Genomic DNA, 15360 nt, shown 5'->3' on the forward strand with positions numbered 1-15360 from the left:
TTTTTAATCTTTGAGCCGTTGTTTTATCACCAGCAAGAATGGTTCCAATTTACGGAGCAATACCATGTGGGATAAGCTTAGAGAACTGACATTTAAATGCAAAGTACAACACAAAATGTATGATATAACATGCCTGCAATAAACTCATCTGATCCATGGATCAATCATTTTTCATCATAAAAATTAGAAGTTACCACAACAAAATACAGAATTTTTTTATGCTTTAGTGAGTTTGAATATTTTTTTCTTGATCTAAATCTTATGCCGCGTACACACGGTCGGACTTTACGGCAGACTTTGCCCGGCGGACTTTTCGACGGACTTTACAACGGACTTTCTGAATGAACAGACTTGCCTACACACAATCCACCAAAGTCCGTCGAATTCGTACGTGATGACGTAAGACCGGACTAAAACAAGGAAGTTGATAGCCAGTAGCCAATAGCTGCCCTAGCGTGGCTTTTTGTCCGTCGAACTAGCATACAGACGAGCGGGCTTTTCGACCGGATTCGAGTCCGTCGGATAGATTTGAAACATGTTTCAAATCTAAGTTCGTCCAACTTTTGAGAAAACAAAGTCCGCTGGAGCCCACACACGATCGAATTGTCCGACGAAATCCCGTCTGCCGTAAAGTCCGACGGTGTGTACGTGGCATTAGGGTTGTTTTCTTGTCCTTCAGTAAATATATATTTACTACTATCGATCAAAGTTTGCAGGCCCATGCATAGTTATAGATAAACAAAGTGAATTTAGGGCAGCAGGTGTACTGCCCTACACCCCCCAACGAAAGTGCCCAGACCAGCTCAGACATGGGGGTGTGCAACAACAGCAATTGTCCTCTGCACATAAGTGTGATAGCCCAGTAGGGTATAAGTACTATTCCACTGCACATATGGATAATCTCTTGATGCTTTGCTGCTAAGCTGTTCTCTAACATATATGAAACTCGTCACAAAAAAGATACAGCATTTTCCACATTTATTAACCCCTTCAGATCCGTGCAATAGCCGAATGAAGACTACAGACTGGATCTAGTTTGCTTGGAGGCCGTCAATGGACGTCCTCTCCTTTGCACGCTCCCCGAGCGCCCTATGCAGGACGCGTGTGGCGTGCGCTGTGATCACTGAGTCAATGAGTCAATGACTCAGGTGATCACAGATCGGAGTAAGGGACTGATCCTGGCCCCTTACCACATGTTCAGCTGTCAGCCAATGACAGCTGATCACGTGATGTAAACAGAAGATCGGTAATATTTTTTTTTTTTTATTCTCACACTGACAGCCTGTGTGCCCTCTTTTGCTTTTTATGGGGGTATGCAGCCTCGATAAATCCCTTTGAGTGCCGATTCACACAAGCGCGATTCCAGTGCCGGTTTCCGCATTGCATAGAACTCGCAGGCAGTTCACACTCACCTATGCAAACTGCTGTGGGTGTTGATAGAAAGTTAATGAAACCCCCAGATCGGTTTGCATATCACAGTGTGAACTGTCAATTCAGACAGAACCATTCCATAGTTGGCAACATAGTCCAAAAATGTATAGGGATACTTTTTTGTCTGTAGGCGGAGTCTTATTATAATTAGGGGCGGACCATTCATTTCTAGGCTGTCCGTAGTGGGGGAAGAAAACTGGCGCGTGGTGAAAAATGGGCATGGTTTAAATGAAATATTGGGTGTGGCTTAAAGGGGGCGTGGCTCAGTGGGGTGTGGTTTGAGTCTGAGATAAACGACGGATGGAGGGAGAAAGAAATAGGGAGGGAAGGAGAGAGAAGGAAGGAAAGAAAGAGGGATGGAGGAACAGCAGGCCCAGATCCTACACCACAATAGAAATATGTGTATTCCATAAAGTTTAACAATCAGCAGATAAAGATACTCCAAACACCTGGTATTAGCGCTTCAATCATCCCCGCACCATGGTTGTTCTGGTGTCAGGATGATTGAAGCGCATTATTTCTATTATTACATTGTAATATAAAATTAAATAGTTCAACTCACCATAATGCAGAATCAGTGGGAGCCCTAAGCGTGTCACTTGCCACATTGCCTGCCATTAGGTGTCCCCAGCAGAGTCCCTCCTTACATCAGGCATTCCCAGCAGAGTCCCTCCTTACATCAGGCATTCCCAGCAGAGTCCCTCCTTACATGAGGTGTCCCCGTGGAGTTCCTCCTTACATGAGGTGTCCCCAGCTGAGTCCCTCCTTACATGAGGTGTCCCCAGCAGAGTCCCTCCTTTATATCTCCTTACATCCCACCTTCCATCTCCTTATGGTCTCCGCACCATTTACAGAAGACCAGCTCGTGGAGGCGGAAGGGAAGCACCAAGAGGCGGAGTCTCTTGTTTCTTCCTCATGATAGCTGGTCTTCTGTAAAATGGCGGCCGGTGGAGATAATTCACCAGTGCTGGCCACGGACCTCTAGCAGCAGCAAAAAAAAGAAAAAAACGGGGAAACCGTCGATTTCCTGAGACATTTACCAGGAAGCGGTAACAAAGGTCTAAATACCGGGAAATTCAGGCCAGTTGGCAACTATCCGATTCTGGTGCGGACAAAGAAAAAAAGGGTCCTGCACGATTTTGGTCCGAATACAATGCAAATTCAGCCATACAATCTGTATGGCTGAATTTGGATCGCACAGACATCGCATGTGATCTGCACAGCAGTGCGGTGCGAATCACATGCGATGTCTGACATCGCACAAGTGTGAACCAGCACTAATAATAAGTTAATACATTTTGCAAGAAACATATTTTTGTATCTTTCAAAGAAATTCACATGTGAAATTTAATTATCTTTAATTCCCTTTTTTAGCTTTGAAGTTTATTTTTGTCTGCACTGTTCTTATGATGTTTTTCATTTCACAGTCACTACCGGGAAACACACTTTTTTAATATGTAATAGAAATGAGACACACAAAGTGTGGTATAAACAAACTATTTTTAAGATCTAGAAAGGCTTAATCTATTGCTTTAGAACTACCACAGAAAAATGTTTCAATGCTTAAATAATGATTTTTTGTAAGAAAAAAAAAAAACGATTGCATTCCAAGCAGACAAAATGGTTTCTCTCAAATATATAATGGCTTCCACAGGAAGAAGGACATTTCAGCTGAACTGATCAAGGTTATACATTCCTTCAGTGACAACAGTGTGTTCTGCAGAAATCATACACCAATAGGAGGGGAGAACTGGCTTGAACAGATCATGTGACAGGTTTCCTCCTCCTCCACCACACTCCTTTTCCACAATTCATTAAAATAAATGGTGCTTCACTTATATCAGAGTGCTGAAGCAAGTAAAGGACACAAAAAATGTATCTGTTTTATGCTTTTAATAGAAAAGAAGATGTCTGACCACGGTTAGATCACAGCGCTGCTTCGTCCTAAAGTATTATTTTAACTGCGCTTGTTATCTTACCGATAGCTCTCAACTGTCCTTCTTTTGGAACCAAATCCCCCTTACCTACTTAGTTATCTCTGATGTATAGACCAGTGTTGCCAACCTCCCGCAGCATTTTTACTGACAAAACGTGTAAAACTTATTATTGCTGTGAAATATATCACAAAAATGGATATGTTTAGTTTAGCTGGTAATGCTATGGCTGAAGTTTGTATGCCCTTGCTTTCCAAATGTTTAATGCTTGTCTACCTGCTTTGTAATGGTGGCCCTAGTGTCTCGTTTGTGCACGGACCTAGATATGGCTCTAAAGGGCGCTTAACGCATTCCCATGACGTGAATACAATACTGATATGCTGAATTGATATCTGATGTGATATACATGTACTTTTGTCTGGTAGTACATATTTGTGACATCTTAATACTGTAAACCTTTAGCTGATTAAAAAAAAACGAAAACAACTGATATTTAAATAGTATAAACACAATATGGAAACACTGACAATACCCCTACAAGTAATTTGCATGGTTTACACTTAAAAAGTCAACACAGCGTACCAAATTATCAGCCCCTGATATGTACAGACAGTTGTAATAAATCACTGATTTTAAAAAATTGTCAGTAAATTTACTGACGGTTGACAACCCTGCTATAGACCTAAAAAAAAAATGAACTATTAAACTACCAAAAGTGTTTTAATACATTAAACATTTTTACTCCAGATTCCAGTCTATAATTTTAACTTTTCGGGTGAAAAAAGCTCTTGGGTTTAACCAATCAAATTTTGCATATTAATTCTTCATGGTCTGCATAATTAGAGGCATGTCCTTTGCTTCAGGCAGTAGCGGCAGCTCCATAAGGGGCGCAAGGGCGCTGCCCCCCAATCTATGTATCCGGCCCCCTAATTAACATGCCGGGCGCATGGATTCCAATGGAAGGGGTGTTTTTTTGTTTTTTTTGGAGCACATGATTAGAGCCAGAGGCACCAATAGGCTTCAAAAAAGGGTGGGCTCGGGTTCAGAATACAGCACCCCAAGCACACCCACTTGTGTAACAATAGCGAACGAATATTCTCTACTGTCACACTGATCCTCCTACAGGCCAATCAGGAAGCCCATATTGGCCAGGGAGTTTTAGGACTCCCTGGCCAATCATATCTGAGGACGCACTTCCTGTGCGGCCTCGAGGAGAATATCCCACTGTGTGCTCGCCAGAGTGGCCCCAGCTTTTCCTTCTCCCTATTTGATAAGGTAAGGCAGCATTCACAATGTCTAATGTCTCCCCGCCCCCTCCCTGCGGCGGGGGGTGGCAGGTGATTGCCGCCGTTTGTCTCTTGTGGGGGGGGGGTGGTGGTGGTGGTTCATCACCGCCGTCTGTCTCCCACTTGGGGGTGGCAGGGCGATCACTGCCATTCATCTCTCCAGTGGAGGGGGGGGTGTTAGTTTGTGCCATCCCCCTCACAATTTGGAGCATCAGCTGCCACTGGCTTCAGGGTGTCCCTCTTCTCCATCTCAGAAAATTTGGGGGGTATGTCTTACTTCATAAAAATCTTGTCATTAAAATGTTCAAAATCAAAAAAATCAGCAACTAACATGATATTGAAAATACTCATGCTTCAATGGTTTACCAATTTTCTCTTCAATCTTACAAATTGTCACTTCAGAAGTCACAAGTTACGTGCTTAGATATGTCCTGTACTTGTTCATCAGTGTGGAACATCTTAACCACTATAAAGACTCTCCGAGAGTAGTTGTAATTGCAGAGATAATGATCATAAAAAATGTATGCAAAAACATTTGTCCTGCCTGTCAGCATCAGTTTTTTTTACAATATATGCCAGATGACAAAACTGCCTCTTTTTTGCATTTTGTTTAAATTCTGTTGTTATTGTCATCTTATCTTTTTTTTTTTTTTTTACCTACGTTATCTTTTCTTTGTTCCATATTTTCACTTCCCTTACCAGTGGTGGTCAACTTGTAGGCAGGTGCAAACTATGGGGTTCATTTACTAAAACGGGATAGTGCTAAATCTGGTGCAGCTCTGCATGGAAACCAATCAGCTTCCAGGTTATTTTTTGTCAAAGCTTAATTGAACAAGCTGAAGTTAGAAGCTTACTGACTACCATGCATAACTGCACCAGATTTTGCACTCTCCCGTTTTAGTAAATCTCCCCCTATGTCTTGTTGTACTGCATTGTGTATGTATTAGTTAGCTTTGTGTAAAGGCTGCCCAGGGAGGTTAGGGAAGGGATAAAGTTGCTAACCCCCGGGTGTTCCTGGTCCTGCCCCTTTTTGGGTGGCCCATAAATACAAGGAAAACTAACCTTTGACAGAGTGGAGCCTTCCTCATGGGAACTAGCAGGAATCTGTGCTGAAAGATGTAACTCCTCTAGGAACATATGGCCACTCTCTTGGGGAACCTAATCGAGGTACAGGAACCAGAACATGGACAATAGACAAGGACTCTACCTTGCTTAGAGGTATAACATGGGCAGCCTGAGTTAGGTAAAATACCCTGGAACTGTGTCAGCAATGAACTGTGAAAGACTGTACTTACAACAAGCTTTAGTAAAAGTCATTAAGGTCCTAAATGCCTGGTTTGAAGTTTTTCAAAAGGGGTGCGTGTAAGGTAGGTGTATCAAAAGTACAGGACTTACATGCGGGGATGTGTACTACCAAAGGTCTACAAGTGAAGAATGACGCAAGTGGAAGATTTGATTGCCATTGCCACGAGTAACCGGTAGGGTGTTTGGTGCTTAAGCTTCCAGCCAGCGTGTGTACAGTGTGACTAGCAAAGATGACAGTGTGCTCTGGTAGTGAGGGGGTGACTGAATGTAAACTCCTCCCTAGCAGCTGGTGCCGCTGTGTATCCTGGACTGGACCCACATCATGGAGCCCCTATGTCTCTAGCTGTATGTCACTGGGGAAAAAGTGTGAAGATGATCCTCGAGAGCTGGCTTGATTTAAGTAGCATACCAGTGGGAGTGAGGTGGCATCAAAGCTGGGATGGAGAGAGGAATACAGGCTCCATGGTATCCTTTTAAAAGTGTTGCACCGTATAAGGAAGACAGTGTACAGTTAGTCAAGTGTAACTTTGCTGTTAGGTGGATGAGACATCAAGAGTTAATTGTGGCATGACATGTGCTCGCTTCTAAGTTGGAGTGCCGCCCTAATGCCTTCATGATCATGGCCTCCACTTGCACTGTCGGGCATTAGCGAGTAAAGTTTCTGAAGTTCCCTTTTAGGGCACCTTAAGCCCCACCCTACAAACTTTCTTGATATAGGGTCCTCAGGTGCAGCTCCTGAGATCGTAAAGGGGCCACACTTATTATTCAGTTAATGTAAAGCTACAGAAAACTCTGAGACTGCAGACAAGCTCTAGAAGTAGTTTAAAACTGGGGACATGCTTCAAGAAACAGTCATGGATTTGATACACAGTACATTAGATTGTAGAAAAAAAAACATTACAACCCTTTAACATAGCCCCTTTTGCTTCAATATTTCTGCTCCTTACATCTCCCTTAGGCTCAATGCACACTGGGGGTTTATCCCTGGTGCATGGGGCTCTGGCGTTTAGTTGCAAACAGCCTGTCTTTGAGAGGCTGCCAGATACTGTGACTGGTTGATGTATGGGGTGGTACTTAGACTTCTTACATTCCAGACATTTATCCCTGGGCACATGCTGCCCTAAATGTCCGCAACACTCAGTTTCTGCTTCCATCCATAGCAGCTGTCAGCCTCTCATAGAGTTAACAGACTGCAGGGCTGGATGGTGCACCTGTGCCCTCCTACAGTTAAATATCAGAACCCCATGCATGGGGCTAAACACCCAGCATGTATGGGACCTTAAAAATAACTTTTCTCACATTTGATATTCCTTCAGCAAGAACCTTTATGGGAAAAAACATAAAGAGAAATAGGATGGAAAAAGAGCGAGAGCAAAGAAAAAAGTGGGAGAGCAAAGAAAAAGTAAGAGAGCAGAAGAAAAGGTAAGAGCAAAACAGCCTATAAAACAAAAAAGTTTGCTGACAGACTTCAATGGTAGCATACATTTGGGTAGCCCTGCCCTCGCTCCTACCTAGAGTTGCCACCTCAGTTCCTTTAAAACAGAACACACATTAATTACACAGGTTCTGTGGCTGATTAAGATGGTAATTAAACTCACTTGGTGCCTTATCTGCATTAAATTAGCCTTAGAACCTGTGTAATTCATATGTGTTTGTGTTTAAAGGGATGAGGTGGCAACCCTACTCCTACCCAGGGGCGTTGCTAGGGGTGGCTTTTGGGGCTATAGCCCCGAATCTGGGGCCCATAGCCCCGAGTCTCTCAGAGACGGCCGTGGTCGTGGCCTCTCTGCAGCCGGGCCGCGGGTGCGGCGGGCAGCACCAGAGAGTGGGCAGGCAGTACGGGAGAGCCGGGTGGGCGAGAGAGCAGAGAGATGTAAGGATGGGGCTCTCTAGGGACCCTGATGTAAGGGGGGGGGCTCTCTGGGGACCCTAGAGCAAGAGGGGCTCTCTGGGGACTCTGAGGTAAGGAGGTCCTCTCTGGGAACCCTGATGTAAGTGGGGGGGGGCTCTCTGGGGACCCTGATGTAAGGAAGGGGGCTCTCTGGGGACCCTGAAGTAAGGAAGGGGGCTCTCTGGGGACCCTGATGCAAGAGGGAGGCTCTCTGGGGACCCTGATGTAAGTAAGGGGGCTCTCTGGGGACCCTGATGTAAAGAAGGGGGCTCTCTGGGGACCCTGATGCAAGAGGGAGGCTCTCTGGGGACCCTGATGTAAAGGGGGCTCTCTGGGGATCCTGATGTAAGGAAGGGGGCTCTTTGGGGACCCAGATGTAAGGAAGGGGGCTCTTTGGGGCCCCTGATGTAAGTGGGGGAGGCTCTCTGGGGACCCTGATGTAAGGGGAAGCTCTCTGGGCATTCCGATGTATGGAGGGGCTCTCTGTGGACCCTTATGTAAGGGGGGGCTCTCTGGGGACCCTGATGTAAGGGGGGCTCTATGGGGACCCTGATGTAAGGGGGAGGCTCTCTGGGGACCCTGATGTAAGGGGGAGGCTCTCTGGGGACCCTGATGTAAGGGGGGGGTCTCTGGGGAATCTGATGTAAGGGAGAGGCTCACTGGGAACCCTGATGTAATGATAATATATGTCATATACAATATATATACACACACACACACACACACATATTATATACATGTGTATGCCCGCCCAAGCGTATGACTTTCTTTACTTCGCTGCTGTGGGCTCTAGCCCCAGACCCAGATCTTTTGTAGACCTAGCAACGCCCCTGCTCCTACCCCATAGGACCCCACTCCCATAAATTTTCAGGCTGAGCCAGAGGCTGCGTTCCTTTTTTGTCCCCCTTACTCATAGGACCATTTCATATGAAGTTTCCTTCCTTTTCGAAAACGTGGCGACCGGGGTCTTACGTGGGATAGCTGTGCTGATATTGGGAGCATCCTGTGGTGTCCAGAAGCTTCCAGGATGGCTCCAGTAGTCACCGAGTCCCCAGCTAACAGTGGGGTGGTAAATGGCACACATGCGCAGAAGACTGACACCTCTAATAACAGAAGCTCTGCCAATGGCGAGTGGTTGCGCCAGGTCGGATGCCCTGCTAACAGCGGGTGATCTCTAAAGTGTTCCCAGCATGATGGTGTGCCTGCCTTTGGGATTTGGGTCGCCCTTCATATGCATCGATTGCTCTGTGGAAGAGGTCCAGGACATGTATGTTTGGCTTGAGGTCAGTAGAAAGGAGCAGATGCCATGCGGGCTGTTAGGGAGTAAACCCCACTTATGTTAAAAGAATACAAATAAATAGATAACCAAAATGAAAACATATGGAGATGTCTACTCTCTGATATAGTATTTTTATCAAAGTTGGTGCAGTTGCTTTCTGTCCTGAACAGATACCTGTTTGTTTTAGCAAGGTTTTTCTTTCCGTGTTGGAGGCTCTGTCTGACGAAATCACCTGTGTAGTAGTGCTCTGATGTGAGAAGTCTGCAGTGGTAGTATTCCTTTAGCAATAGTTAACCCCTTATGAGGTTTTTTTCTGACCCAGCAAACAAACTGTTACTCTGTCTCTCTGGACACAGCTAAAGAAACTTCAGCAGCTGCAGTTTGAACTGGGAAGGTTATTTAATAAATTACAGCATGGCTTGAGTAGCAATTGTACATGTTATAATATTTCTTTCTTAACAATGTAGAGTTCTCCCTTAGACTTACAGAGATTTGTTTATTTCTGCAATAAGTCCTTGTGCCTCTGCAGCCTAATACTTATATGCCTTGTCTGCACTATGCAAGTTATAGCTGGACGGGGCAGTGTCTTCCTTACTGATACTGTTCCTGGATTGTCAGTCCTCCTGCAGGCCTCTTGAAGCTGGTGTATGGTAAGCTGACTAATGGACACTTGCTATTAAGCCTCTCCAGATCTGCATGTATTATGCACACCGTAAACTGGGCCTTTGGCTGGTAAAACCCTGTATGAATTTCCTGCCTTGTTCAGGTATCCAGGGAGCAAGATGACAGCTACCAACAGGTTGCCATGGGTAGTCAAGACACTCTAAGGCTGGATTCACACCTATGCATTTTTACTGCTTTTTGCATTTTGCAGATTTGCACTACAGAACGTGTTCCATAGGAAACCATGTCAAATGAACTGTAGTGCAAATCTGCAAAATGCAAAAAGCACTATAAATGCATAGGTGTGAATCCAGCCTAAAGGAGTCTGTTACAACTCTCCCTGTGCAAGGATTCTCTACTTCTGAGGATGTCAAGCTTTTTCCTTGCAAGACCAGTCAACTGGCCAATTTAACCCTCTTCAAACAATTTCTAAAAGGAAGATGCGGATGAGGAAGATCTTTGAGCAGGTTTTTGTACCTCCTTTTGTAAGGCTGCTAGGATGCCTAAAATGGCAGAGGTACCTGCAATGCCAGTATTTTAGCACTTCCCAAGTTGTGCATTGCTTTTTTTCCTATGATGTTTAAGCTAGAAGCTCATTTAAACTGAACAGAAGGACAGAGCAGCAGAATGTCTTAGTGGTCAGCACCTTGCAGTACTGGGTTGCTCTAGTTCAAAACCCAACCAGGACACTTCTGCCTGCACTGCAGGATGTCAGATTAAGGCACTTCTAGGGAAGAGGTTTTCCAGTGTAGCAAGGTCTTTTACCTCTTTGGTCTAATGAGAACCTCCAAGGCTAAAGATAGCTGACATCCTTCAATATGTGGTGGGTTGTGAGGCATAGTGGGTGCAAAGATGGTGAAAGTCATTGGGCGCCAGACACTCCTTGGATGTAAAAGAGGTTTTATTTCTTTTGACAGTCCTTTTTATATATTTTGGGGGAAAGAGGGTTAGGGCCAAGACACCCCTAGATAGTTGCAAACTCAATTGGCAGACTCCGAGACTTCAATAGAAGAAGAGCCGTGCAGGGAAAGGCCCCAGCAAGGTGCCAATTCTGCACGTGCAGGATTGCTGTCTCCTATGGTAATAGTCCTTTAACAGTTCCTAACTCAAATGTATCAGTTCTTTCAGCTCCACTACAACTGCTCCTTGTATTTCTTCTTCAATACTGAGCTCCTGGTCTCTCACTAGACTCTCTGATTCACTGACTATGAATCCCTTGAGCTCCTCCAAGGTTTGTGGTGGTATCCCCTCAAGGGTCACCCCCGCTTCTCTGCTGGTTTCCTAGCTTGGCATTTCAGATACTCCTCAAGCTTCACCCCTGCTAACTGGCTCTGGCTCTGTCCCTGGCTTGACACACAAGGCTAGTCTGGAAGCGTCTTGATCACCGCCTGAAGTTTCCCCGATTCTCCACCGTGCCCTTCGGTGAGAATATGGTTCCGGTACTTGCTTCAGTTACTCACTGTGGTCCTTGGTACTTATTTCTGGATAGGCCCTCACACAGCCTGGCAGCCAGATGCCGCCGGGATAGGCCCAATTTCCGGCCTAGCAGCCCGGGGCAGACGACACACGTCCACCCAGACGGCAGTCCAGGTGGAACAGAACACAGATCACCTGACCTCACCCGAATATATAGGCTCTGCCAGCAGGCCAAGGCATTAAAGAAAACCCCTGCCCATTGGCTGGGACACCCACATATCCATAACCTGACCTTGGGTTGCCCTTCTCGTATCTAGTACCACCAAGTACCCGGCCACCTAGTGGTAAAAGAGAAAAGTGCAACAAGGCCAAGCTTGAGAAATCAATAGATCCCTATCAATTGACCAAGATAACTACTCTTGGCAAGTAAATTTGTGAGGAGATCCCTGACTAAACTCCAGGGTGCTACAGCAGCATAATAAATCAACGGTTTTGTTGATGTGGCCTTCATCAGCTTAGCCGTATATATGGATTTGTCATTGGAGGATGCTGTGTCCTTCAGGGGTATACTCAATCAGGATGATTGAGGGTGTCCTTTTGGGATGTATCGTCTTCTGGTGGTAGCCTTGCATTTGACTTGTTCCTAAGAGGTATATCTGTCTGCAGTTGCAGCCTGGAAGCCTACCTTAACCCATGCCTCTCTTCCAATGCAATGGAAGTTGGGATGAAGAATATTAAATCTATCCTAAAGAATAATTCTGACAAGAGGAACAATCTGGTCTGCATTGCAAGAAGTTAAGGGCTAGCTTTATCTTGATAGCAAATAGCTGGAGATGATTTTACAAGTAGAACAATCTTGTCTGTATTTCAAGAGTCTAAACAATCCCCTTAAAGGGCTAGCTTCAATTGATAGCAAATAGCTGGGAATAATTCTACAAGTGGAACAATCTTATATGCATTAAGAGAGTCTAGCGGTCCCCTTCAAGGGTTAGCTTCATTTGATAGCAAATAACTGGGAATAATTCTACAAGTGGGGCAATCTTGTCTGCATTGTGAGAGTCTAAAGAGTCCCCTTCAAGGACTAGCTTCATTTGACAGCTAAGAGCTGTGTGTAGTCTGGCATCTTGCCTCAGAGTACATGTCTGCTGAATGAAAGAGGACTGCGGTTCAAGAGTCAGTGTTTAATTCCAAGGTTTGCTCCTGCATTTCCGGCCTGGAGTCCAGAAAGAATTGAAGAGAGAAAGAGTCCTCAACCAAGTAGTCAGCAAAAAGCTCCACTTCTGGGGGAGAGGTTGCTTACTGGCCTTTTTCATATGTGTGCCACTCATACATATCTTATGGGTACCTGGTTGCTTCTCTTCCAATAGGAAGATATAGCTTTGGTCTCAGACAGTTGGACCCTTAGGTCAAGCACTTCAGGCAATGTGCATCAATCAGTCACCTTCAAGCCTCTGACTGTGCCAGGGGGAATTCTTTGCTCCAGCAACAATAAGCAAGTTCTGCTAGCCAGCATGGTTTTTACCGTCTCTAGGGATGGCCATTCCAATTCCAGGAGAGGTGATTTTAAGAGGAGTACTATTGTTGCTCAGAGGGATGCCTATTTCCAACTCCCAGAGCGGTCTTCTGACATACCTCTGTTTCTACATGGATTAAGATGTCATGCAGCATATATGTCTGCTGGTTGGATTCTCGATCCACTCCACTTCTAGACAGGGATTCCTGTCAAGTATACAGAGAGAGTTCTCAGAACCCTACAAGAGATTGTCTGGCTTTTGTGTATCTAAGAGCCTAATCCATCATGGTTCAGGATACATCGTTTTTGCCACTAGGGCATACTGGTGGTAGGATGCCGGGTAATCCTGACTTTCTTCTCTTCACCTGTCAGCGTCTCAGTACCTGCTGATCAGGACCATGGTCTCCCATCCCTATATTGAGGTGTGCTCAATGGAAATAGTCTCCTGTCCTGAAAGGTTTTTTTTCTCCAATATTGATCATGCACCCAGCGATTCATGTCTCGCAAACAGGCAGATGAAGCCTTTGATACTGGCACAGTAATAAATCTTCTGTGCTGCTAAGTTATTGCCAGTGAAACTCCCCTGTCGGGAAGTTAGTTTGAACATATTGGTTTTCTGGCCAGTTCTTTCATGCTCTCTTCGCCTTTTGTCATCTGACAGCAGGTTTTATAGTCTACAGTAAGGCTGAACAACATCACAGTGGTGTCTTACATCACAGGGCAGGTCATAACCTGCAGGGTCAGTCCACTGAAAAGAGGTAGAGATGACTGTGATCTGGGTGGAGTAGAATTTTCTTTATTATCTTTATTGTTTTGAGTTTACATAGAATTTCTGGGAAGAATCCATATTCTGTGGCCCAATTGGGCAATAAGTGGTTCCTACATACATGTTCCTCCAAGTGGATTTTATCTCTGGACAAGATTTCAGAGTTAGATTTGATAGCATTTCCTTACTGTTGCAAGCTGGAAAGCTTTTCCCTAGGGGCCTGGGCCAAGCCCTGGGTACGGATGCTGTGTCAGATCAGGAAAGGTCTCACAAGCCAAATGCTTTCCACTTTGATCCATATCCAGTATTTTTTGGGGTGTCTGTTCCTATAGACCGTGGCAATCTTTGCAGTAATTCCCTATTGGCCAAACAGGTCTTGGTTCCTGCCTTTGATACCGGGGTGTCAGATTGAAGTCCTTTCTCTTAAATGAGATCTTCTGTCATAGAGAGCAATATTCCACCCTTGTTCTTCTCTTCCAGTTTCTCATCCTGGCAGGAAGAGATTGATCAGGCTTGGCTGTTGTTCCTCTAAGCCAGGGGTCTCCAAACTGGGGCCGAGGGCCAAATGTGGCCCTTTGCCAGCCTTTATCTGGCCCTTGGGGCACTATTCCTCCCAATGATATGAGGAACTATTCCTCCCACTGACACCAGCAATGGGGCACAATGTCTTCTACTGATACCAATGATGGAATACTACTCCTAATACCAATAATGGGGCACTACTCCTCCTAATACCAATAATAAGGGCACTACCCCTCCTACTGACCACCAACCCTGAGGCCATATTTATTCTCAATGATGCTGGGACATTTTCTACCCCCACTGGCCACAATCCGGCCCTCTTAAAGTCTTAAGGACAGTAGACTGGCCTTTTGTTTGAAAAGTTTGTAGACCCCTGCTCTAAGCAAATATCTATAAATCCTACAAAAGGATTTGAATAGAGCTTGTTCTGTTTGGACTGCTTTGTTTTCTTTGCTTCGGTCCTCTGGTCAGGTGCATTCTGGACTTTAACTGATCCTAAAGCTCTCTTAGAAGGCAGATCTCTGCAGTCCCTGTCATATCCAATGTCTCATGGGTAGACTATCCCTTACTCATCCTATAATTTGATGGGGGGGCTGCATCTGAGACTCGGAGGAGAGCCAAGACTCTCTAGGCGGGGTTTACTACTTGCTCTGGACTTTCTTGCTGTCTCCAGATGAGATCTCTTTCAGTCAATCTTGGGTAAAGACTGGGCTATGAAGACATGCACGCTAAGGGCTGTCTCTTCAGCAATGAAGTTTGCCAATATCAAAGCTTTAGGCTAGGAAGGATCCTTTGGTGACTTAAAGCTTCAGGTGGGTTTGCCTCCAGTCCAGTTGGAGTAAGGATTGAGTCATGATATCAATCTCTCTAGCGCTACATCCTCAGCATGAAGCTTGGCCAGAATCAGGGCCTTTGAGGACCCTTGACAGCTTGCTGCTCCAGATGGAATCTCTTTCAGTCCAGTTCTGAGTAATGTCTCAGTCATGAAGGCAGCCTTTCTATGTGTTCTTATTCCTCAGTCAGGAGGTTTACAGAGATCTGGGCCTTGTGCAGAGAGGGATCCTTGTGGCTTTCTGCCCAGTACGAGTAGTGTATACATCAATGCTGGGCCGCAATCTGAGGTGGCTTGGGCATTCTATTATTACAAAAGATTTGTTCCTCCCATATGCAGGACCACCAAGGATAACTGGTTCCATGCCATGGATATTGAGATACTTTGAGTATTAGAGTTTTAGGTAGGCATGTGCAATTCGTTTCGTTCCGAATTTTGACAAATTTGTTAATTCGGGAATATCGGAATTAACGAAAACCCGTTTAACAAATTTTTTCCGAATATTCGTAAATTCGATAAAAT

The sequence above is a fragment of the Aquarana catesbeiana genome, linkage group LG04, assembly GCF_042186555.1.
Source record: "Aquarana catesbeiana isolate 2022-GZ linkage group LG04, ASM4218655v1, whole genome shotgun sequence".
NCBI lineage: Eukaryota > Metazoa > Chordata > Amphibia > Anura > Ranidae > Aquarana > Aquarana catesbeiana.